Here is a 10,261-nt window from a genome sequence, read left to right on the forward strand (position 1 = left end):
CATTGAGTTTAGGAGCCATGTCATAACTAAGTGATTATTGGATTGCCATTCTTCAAAGGAAGGGTCATCAATATTTGGGGGCACCTTTTTGCCATCAATATATCCAAGTTTTGACTTTCCACCAAGTGCAATAGAAGCAGCTCGTGACCAAGTTACATAATTAAAACCATTAAGAAGAACAGTGGTGAGTTTCATACCAGTATTGGAATCGGACTCATGAGAAACAGATTTTGAGGAAGCCAGAATATTGTTAACATTACCATCCTCAGCCATATGTTAATACCAAAGAGATATAAAGAGGAAGAATAGTACCAAATAAAATAGTGCTTGAAAGAGCCAACACAATGTTGAAGATGACTCTCAAAAGCAGATTTACTGCAATCTTCTACAGCACCAAAGAAACAATTGGATCGAAACACCGCTCTGATACCATGTAGAAATTTGAAGTATAATAAAAGAAGAGAGACAAAGATATACGTGGTTCGGCCTATAGCCTACAACCACGGAGAAGGTAGCGACTTTCTCTTATTCTCATATCATGCATATACAAGGTTCACCCTTTATTTATACAAATCATAGAGATCTTAAACTAAGGAAACAATTTTAAATAAAAGAAAGTGTATATTAGAAATCAATCAGTGGTGCCAAATAGGAAGTGAATATTAATCCTATTTGGCAACTTATTTCCATTACTCTTATTTCCATCAATGTTGCTTAAAAAAAAAAATGAGTGAAGAAAATCTTGAATCGGCTAAGATTAAATCCGTTCCAGTTGTAATTCAGTCCGAAGGCGTTTTTAATGCCGGAATCATCCTAACTGAATCAAATTACGATATATGGTCTCAACTGATGGAAATACAAATTGCCAAAAGAGACAAGATCTCATATATTCGTGGCAAGACCAAGCCACCTGCAAAATCTGATGAAGGCTATGAAAAATGGTATGCTGAGAATCAAAAGGTCAAACAGTGGCTATTAATGTCTATGTCTCCCGATATTATGAGGCGTTATTTACGCTTACCTACAGCCCACATCATCTTGACTGCCTTGTCCACGGCATTCTATGATGGAAGTGATGAGTTGCAGGTCTTTACTCTGAATCAAAAGGCTTTTTCTGCAAGACAAAATGGGCAAATCCTCTCTGTGTATTATGGAGAATTAACAGAACTCTTCCAAGAGTTGGACCATCGTGATAAGGTGGTTATGAAAGATTTTGATGATGTCAAAACTTACCGCCAATCTATTGAACGATTAAGAGTTCATATTTTTCTTGCTGGATTAGATGATGCCTTTGATTCAATCTGACGTGAGATTTTGCGAAAAGACCTAGTACCAAACTTGGAGGAATGTTACTCATTAGTTCGACGGGAAGAAGTACGGAGTATCACCTTGAAAGGTGATTCTAGAGCATCTGAACCTAGTGCCATGGTGGCTCGGAATCGACCTAGTCAGGGTCAACAACCTCGAGCACAACCTAACACTGGTAGATGGACCAAATATGTTGACAGGTCTTCATACAAGTGCACTCCTTGTCATAAGACTGGCCATACCAAAAGTGGCTGTTTTGAACTGGTGGGCTATCCAGAATGGTGGGATCCTAGTTGCGCGAAGAAAAATCACCAAAAACCTTCCACTGCAGCAGTTGCCAAAACAAAAATGGAGGATGAAATCACTCACAACGCCTCGGCATTGGTAATTGCTGCAGACAATGGTGGTAAGGTTTTAAATATTTTAACACCTGTTTTGAATAATGCATGGATAATTGATTCTGGTCCAACAGATCACATGACATATGATTCTAGGCAAGTGTAACGTATCGAAACCTCGATAGCGATTATCGAACTTTAGCCAAATTAGTTAAAGTGCCGAGAGAAATGGATAGACAAAGTCCGGTTGACATTCCAACAATGTTCGAAGGGTCAAAGTCGACTCCCGAGAGTGTTAAGCAAGTTTTAGCATTGCTCGGCGCGATTTAAAAGTGAACAATGCGAAAGAAATAGTTGGGTATGTTCCATTAAGCGTTCCAACAATGTTGGAAGGGTTAAAAAGGAATTTTAAAAGAGTTAAAAGGGTTTTAGCATCGACCGGCGCGAAATAGAATCGAAAACGGCGCAAAACCAACATTCTGGGTAAAGTGTACCGGTACAACCATCGAGTTGTCACCGGTACAGCCTTGCAGACCGAGAAGATTTTGCTCTCGGGTTTGAGTTTTGGCAGAAATGTATCGGTACACCGTTGGTGTGTACCGGTACACTGTGGTAAAATTCGTGGAGGCTGCTCTTGGGTTTGCCTCTGCGTAATCGTGTTACCTGTGACAGAGTCTCGTGTACCGGTACACTTTGGTCTGGCAACAACAATAAGGTCTGTTGCAAATAGGAATATTTGGGGGGGTTAGTTGCAATTGTAGCATACCATATATACCCCCAAACACCTCCCTCACAGCAGCAGCCCCTTCTCTCCTCTCCACTTCATTTTCCTCTCTCTCTCTCTAGAGATTGTGCCCTAGAGCAAGGAGGAGAAGGCTTGGAAGGCATTGAAGGTGGATTTTGGAGGTTTTGGTGGTTCTAGAAGCTCTCCAACAAGGAGGACTCGGCAGAGCTTGGGACTAGAGGTAAGTTCTTGCAAGATTACTTCTAGGGTTTGGTTTTAAATCCTAAGTTTTAGAGTTTTGAGCTTCTTAGAGGCTTTAAAAACCCTTTAGGGCCATGAACACCATGAAACCCATGGGAGCTTCATGTGCTCTAATGGTGAACACCTAGGGTTTAAAGTAGATGCTCTAGGGATGCTTGGAATGGCTTTGTGATGATATTAGAATGCTTCCTAGTTGATTCTAAGCTAGCTTTTGCTTAGGAATGAGATCAATCTAGGAGAAAACCCTATATGACATTGTCAGGGCATAGAATTTGGGGCTTTTGCCCTAGGGAGTTTCTAAGACAAATTGACCTTGTAGAAACCTAATTGGGGGTATTTCCGACACGTTGGGCAACTCGGTTCGACATTACGAAAAGGTCTAGATAAAGTTATTGAGAAAAAGCCAAATTTGGCATCGTTTTGCCGCAGACGAAAAAGTAGATCTTCAAAAATTCTAAGAAATTCACCGTAGCACCTTTGCAACCATACAAGATAGGTGGTGCATACCGAAGACCTCAAAATTCCTTTTATGTCTAAAGTATCATATTTGAGCATTTGTATGTATTGAGCATATTGCATAGTAGGGTTATTGTGAGCTTCTTATTGCATATTGTGAGTTCAAATGCGTGTGAAATACAAGTGAGAATCTATAAACCCTATGTATGCATGAAAAATGACAAGAACTTAGTGGATTAGAGAACAAGTGTGACATGTTGACATAAAGATAGTGAGTGACATTGAAGAGCCAAGAATACTAGAGTTGAACACCTAGAAAACAAGTGTGACATGAGCAAATGAGTACCAAGAACAAGGTAGTGTGTATGACACTAGTGTAAGTCAAAGAATGCAAGTGAAAAAAGAAAGTAACATTGTGACATTATGACATAGCAACCTTAGAGTTAAGGGTCATATGTACATTGTTTCCTTATAGTTAAGGAATGGATTGAACTTGACATCCTTATAGTTAAGGATTGGATCATACTTACCTGTAAGTCCTTGCTCCAGGGTAGTAGCTCCCCTTCGGGCGATGTGCTCCAGAGTTGTCATCACTGGGTCGTAGTAGTCTCCCCAGAGGACGGTCCCGTCGAGTGTAGTAGTTTTCCCGATACTTGGGATTTGAGTTGGTGAGTCTATTGAGGGCGAAACCTACGGGCTAGCCAAGAGATTGGGTAATGAAACTATGATCTTGCATTCATCATTAGTATTCTATCGAGCATCGCATTACTTATTGTTCAGGCATATTAGCTGCATTTGTTTAGTTAGTTACTATCTATCTGTTCTTCTATTATGCCTGATTTAGACCTAGTGGGAAAGTCGGCGTGGTTGGTTGCCGAACCCACTGGAAACTTTATTGTAGTTCTAACCCCACTATTTCCACAGAGCCTGAATTGAGCGAGCCGGCAGATGATCTTGGTAAGGGTATCGCACCCTAGATAGTGACCGCCCGAGATATTTTACATTTTGTAGTTGCATACCCCGTTTATATATATATCATCTTTTGTACTTTGATGATGATTAGGGATGTTAGAGCGAATGTATTAAAGATACCTTATGATGTTAAATGCAAAGGTTTATTTTGGAGATTTGAGATGTATAAAAGAAATGATGCAAAGATTGTAAAAGTACTTCGAAGTTGAATACATGTATGTGATTAATTTAATAATAGTACTTGTATGTTGATTAGTTAGTACTTTCACTTTGGCTATTGCTTGCCGTCGTGCAAGCCATCATGTATGCTTCCGCAAGTGCAAATTTTCATACTCCATCTGTATCTATTGTTGAGCCTTGGGCGGACAGGGGAGGCTCTGTCCGTTCGGCGTCTGTTCGACGCGCTCGAACCGGCCAAAAGGATCGGGCTCGGGGCGTGACAGATATAATGGTATCAGAGCGTAAAGAGCCAAAAAGTGAAAGTTTAGAATGGACCCAGAGACCCTTAGGAATGGAAAACCTTAAGGATCTAGGGAACGTAGTGACGTGGAATCGAAATATAGCGAAAGCTTATGATTGGGTGAATGGCGATATGTCTCTAATGTGATTAGGGACTAAATTTAAGTTGATATTTGTTTTCTTTTCCCTTGTGTTGTGATCGGCGGCCGACAACATGATGCTTGGGAGTGAAAATAAATGCACTTATATGCTTTCGCCGGATTGGGTAAATTCGAGTAAGTTGGTTAAGTAACTAATGTAATTGCTTCATTTCAGGAAGCAATGCCGCCTCGTGGTCAACCTAAGATGCCCCGTGGTCGACCGCGAACGAGGTCTATGGCCGAGGAGCCAAGTGTGACTGCCGCGCAACCCGGAGCAGGTGGCGACGAAGAGCTTCGGGAGCAGATGGCCGCGCTTATTGGCGTAGTGCGGCAATAGGTGGAGTCTGTTCAGTGCCAAAGGGAGCAAATCCAAAGGCTCCAGGAGACCTTGGAGCGGCAGCAGATGGCGGCGGCGGCGCCCTTGGAGGCCGTGCACCCTGCGCCCCCTACAGTGGTGCCGACCGCGACCGAGGGTGTGGCCGCTGCGGCCGTGCCAGTCACGATGGTGCCGGCCGAATCGGGGACTTCAAATCCCAATAGTGCGGCGGTGGAGGCGGAGCGGGAGCGTGCGTTAGCGGCTCTCGTACAGTTCAACAAGTTCAACCCACTTATCTTCGAAAGGGGAGTGGTGGAACTGGCGGTTATGAAGTCATGGATTGACTCCATAGAGATGCTCTTCGAGGACTTATATACCTCGAAGAAGGACAAGGTGTACCTCGCCACACATTGCTTTGAGAAGGCGGCGAAGGTGTGGTAGAAGCGAGTTAGGCGGGATCGATCTCCCGATCTTCCGCCTATGTTGTGGGAGGAGTTCAAGAAGGCGGTGTTCGCCAATTATTTTCCCGACACGGTGAAACGAAAGTTGCAAGAAAAATTCCGCAAGTTGAGGCAAGGGGATCGTTCCGTGGCGGACTACGAGCAGGAGTTCTCCCACCTTATCGATTATGTCCCGGGGGTTGTTCGCGATGACCGGGACCGGGCTAATTGGTTCTTGCGAGGACTTCGGCCGGAAATTTATAGGGCCGTGCAAATCCTTAAGTTTACGACCTTTGCTGAGGTCTTTGATCGAGCCTTGTGGGCGGAGCATGGCTATGCCCACGAATGCGAGGAGCGCGAGTCTGCAGCCGAGGTAAGGGACAAAGGAAGAAGCGGGCGGCGGGTGGCACCGGGGGCTGGCCAAATGCTAAGAAAACCCTCGATATCCCGGACAGCAATCGAAGAACTGGAAGCCTCCCCGGTGCGTTATTTGCGGAGGCGAGCATCGACCGTCGACTTGCCCGCAAAGCGAAGGAAAGTGCTTCAAGTGCGGTTAGGCGGGACATATGATACGGGAGTGCCCGAGACGGGCGTCGTCTGCACCGACGGCGGCGTCAGTTCCTTCCACCCTGAGGCAGCTTGCGGGGTTGCCCCGAGCTATGTCGGCTAGATGCTCATCTACATCGCGTCAGCCGAAGGCATCTAGAGCACCGAGTGGGCGGGTTTTTGCCACTCAGGTGGAGGAGCCGATTCCAATCCCCGACGATGTCGTGGCAGGTATTATTTTGATCCGAGGCACTAGAGCTAGAGCTTTATTCGACACAGGTGCATCGCATTCATTCATAAGTGCATCATTTGCAAAAGCTCATGACATAGAAATCACACATAACGAGGATTATTGGTCGATGAATACACCAGAGCATTCGTTCCGTGTTCATGACGAGTGCTTGGCTTGTCCAGTACAGATTGGTTATTGGGTTATGCCGATAGACCTATTGGTGTTAAACCAAATGTAGGGCTTCGATGTGAACTTGGGGATCGATTGGCTCTCCAAGTATTATATCGTGATAGATTGCAAAAGTAAAGTGATCATGTTCCGTGAGCCTAATCAAGAAGAGTTAGTATACCGGGCGTGTAAAAGCAAGCGCTTCGCGGCAACTGTATCGGCGGCGAGAGCGAGGAAAATGATTAAGGGAGGATGTGTAGCCTACTTGGCGACAATGGTAGAAGCCCAAAAGGAGCACCGAGAACTTAGTGGTATTCGAGTCNGTTCCGTGAGCCTAATCAAGAAGAGTTAGTATACCGGGCGTGTAAAAGCAAGCGCTTCGCGGCAACTGTATCGGCGGCGAGAGCGAGGAAAATGATTAAGGGAGGATGTGTAGCCTACTTGGCGACAATGGTAGAAGCCCAAAAGGAGCACCGAGAACTTAGTGGTATTCGAGTCGCGTGCGAGTTTCCGGATGTATTTCCGACGGAGTTACCGGGATTGCCACCCGACCGGGAGATCGAGTTCGTCATTGATTTGATTCCCGGGGCAGCGCCAATTTCAAAAGCTCCGTATAGAATGGCACCGGCGGAGCTAAAGGAGCTTAAGGCACAATTGCAAGATTTGCTCGATAAAGACTTTGTGAGGCTGAGTGTGTCACCGTGGGGAGCTCCGGTGCTATTTGTTAAAAAGAAGGATGGCACACTTCAACTCTGCGTAGACTACCGCGAGTTGAACAAGGTCATAGTTAAGAACAAGTACCCGTTGCCGAGGATTGATGATTTATTCGATCAGTTGCAAGGGTCGAAGGTGTACTCGAAGATAGACCTTCAGTCGGGGTATCATCAGTTGAAGATACGACTCAAGGATGTGCACAAAACGACGTACCGTACGCGGTATAGCCACTACGAGTTCACGGTAATGCCGTTTGGGCTTACTAATGCCCCGGCGGTATTCAGGGACTTAATGAATCGAGTCTTCCGTCTGCTATTGGTTGATGACGTATTAGTATATTCTCGAACCGAGGGAGAACACGAGGAGCATTTGAGGATCGTGTTGGAGACACTCCGAAAAGAAAAGCTATATGCAAAATTAAAGAAGTGTGAATTTTGGCTTTTGGAGGTTACTTTCTTGGGTCATGTTATATCTGGTGATGGCATCTCGATAGACCCAAAGAAAGTTGAGGCAATTAAAGATTGGCCTCGCCCGACGAGTGTGTCGGAGGTCTGCAGTTTTCTTGGACTAGCGGGCTACTATCGGCGGTTCGTGGAGGGGTTCGCCAAAATAACTACTCTACTAATGTGCCTTACACACAAGGGAGTGAAATATGTGTGGAGCGACGATTGCGATCGAAGCTTTAAGGAGTTGAAGGAAAGGTTGACGACGACCCCGGTGCTTGCATTGCCGACGCCGGGGGAGACCTTTGTGGTATACAGTGATACTTCCTATGTCGGTCTCGGGTGTGTCTTGATGCAAAACGGCCGAGTTATAGCTTATGCCTCGCGCCAATTGAAAACTTATGAAAAGAACTACCCGATTCATGACCTCGAGCTAGCGGCAGTTATCTTCGCGCTAAAGTTATGGAGGCACTACTTGTATGGTGAACATTGCGAGATCTACACGGATCACAAAAATCTTAAATACTTGTTCACCCAAAAGGAGCTGAATATGCGACAATGGCGGTGGTTAGAATTATTAAAAGACTATGATGTCACTATCCTATACCACCCCGGAAAAGCAAACGTCGTGGCCGATGCACTTAGTAGAAAATTGGGAGAAAACATGGCTTCGGCAATTACACCCCAAGCATTATTGCAAAAGGAGATGCAACGGCTTGGATTAGAAGTAGTAGCGCCAGGAGTGCCGGCTACACTTGCTACCTTGGTGGTGCAACCGACCTTGTTGGAGAAGATAAAAGAGTTGCAAGCTTCCGACGAGTTTCTCCAAAAGGTGCGCAGTGAAGTTGAGAGCGGTAGTGCCGATGATTTTGGCATTGGGACCGACGACACACTTTGATTCCGAAATCGTTGGTGTGTATCTAAGAACAAGGATCTTCGCAAGGGGATTATGCAAGAGGCGCATCAATCTCATTATAACATCCACCCGGACGGCACCAAAATGTACCAAGGTTTGAAAGCCTACTATTGGTGGCCGGACATGAAGAAAGATATTGGGGAGTTCGTGGTACAATGTCTTACGTGCCAACAAGTGAAAGCGGAGCGGCGGTTTCCGGCAGAGAAATTGCAAACTTTGCCTATACCGGTTTGGAAATCGAAAAATATCGCTATGGATTTCGTGACCGGTTTGTCTCGATCTCAAGGTGGACACGACGCAATCTGGGTGATAGTAGACCGGTTGACGAAGTCGGCGCATTTCCTACCGATTCATATTACATGGTCGAGGGACAAGTTGGCTCAAGAATACATCGACGAGGTTGTGAGACTTCATGGTGTTCCGGTATCAATTCTATCGGACCGGGACCCGACATTCACATCTCACTTTTCGAGGAGCCTACAGGAGGCATTGGGCACATGACTCGACTTTAGCACGACATTTCATCCTCAAAGTGATGGTCAATCGGAGAGGACGATACAAATACTTGAGGATATGCTTCGAGCATGTGTACTTGACTACAAGGGCGGTTGGCATGATCATCTACCGATGGCGGAGTTCGCGTACAATAACAGTTATCAAGAAAGTATCGCGATGGCGCCATTCGAGGCCCTTTATGGAAAGAAGTGACGCTCCCCAATTCATTGGAGCGATGTGGGCGAGAGAGTTACTCTTGGCCCGGATGTAGTGCGGTAGGCGGAGATGAAAGTTCGCCTCGCTCGCCAACGACTTGCTACCGCGCAATCTCGGCAAAAAAGCTATGCCGACAATCGAAGAAAGGATATCGAGTTTGCGGTTGGCGACCGCGTATTCTTAAAAATATCGCCAATGCGAGGAATAAAACGTTTTGGAATTCGAGGGAAACTACGTCCCCTTACCTTGGACCGTTTGAGATATTAGAGCGGGTCAGCACGGTGGCGTACAAGATAGCACTACCACCGAGACTTGCGGGAGTGCACAATGTGTTTCATGTATCGAATCTCCGCAAGTATATTCATGACCCCGAGCATGTCCTCTCGTTTGAACCGTCTGAGATTCAAGAGGATATGACTTACGAGGAGTTCCCGGTATTCATCATCGACCGAGAAGTAAGAAAACTACGGAACCATCAAATTCCGTATGTTAAGATCCGTTGGTGCAACCACGATGATCGAGAAGCCACTTGGGAGCTCGAGAGCGCGATGCGGGAGCATTATCCCCATCTCTTCGAGAATCTGGAATAAGGTATGGATTTGGATTTTAATCAAGTTAGTTTCATGGATGAAACTAATTTTAAGGGGTGGAGAATGTAACGTATCAAAACCTCGATAGCGATTATCGAACTTTAGCCAAATTGGTTAAAGTGCCGAGAGAAATGGATGGACAAAGTCCGGTTGACATTCCAACAATGTTGGAAGGGTCAAAGTTGAGTTCCGAGAGTGTTAAGCAAGTTTTAGCATTGCTCGGCGCGATTTAAAAGTGAACAATGCGAAAGAAATAGTTGTGTATGTTCCATTAAGCGTTCCAACAATGTTGGAAGGGTTAAAAAGGAATTTTAAAAGAGTTAAAAGGGGTTTAGCATCGACCGGCGTGAAATAAAATCGAAAACAGCGCAAAACTAGCATTCTGGGCAAAGTGTACCGGTACAACCATCGAGTTGTCACCGGTACAGCCCTGCAGACCGAGAAGAGTTTACTCTTGGGTTTGAGTTTTCACAGAAATGTACCGGTACACCCCTGGTGTGTGTACCGGTACACTTTGGTAAAATCCG

Source organism: Ananas comosus, linkage group 8, assembly GCF_001540865.1.
Source record: "Ananas comosus cultivar F153 linkage group 8, ASM154086v1, whole genome shotgun sequence".
NCBI lineage: Eukaryota > Viridiplantae > Streptophyta > Magnoliopsida > Poales > Bromeliaceae > Ananas > Ananas comosus.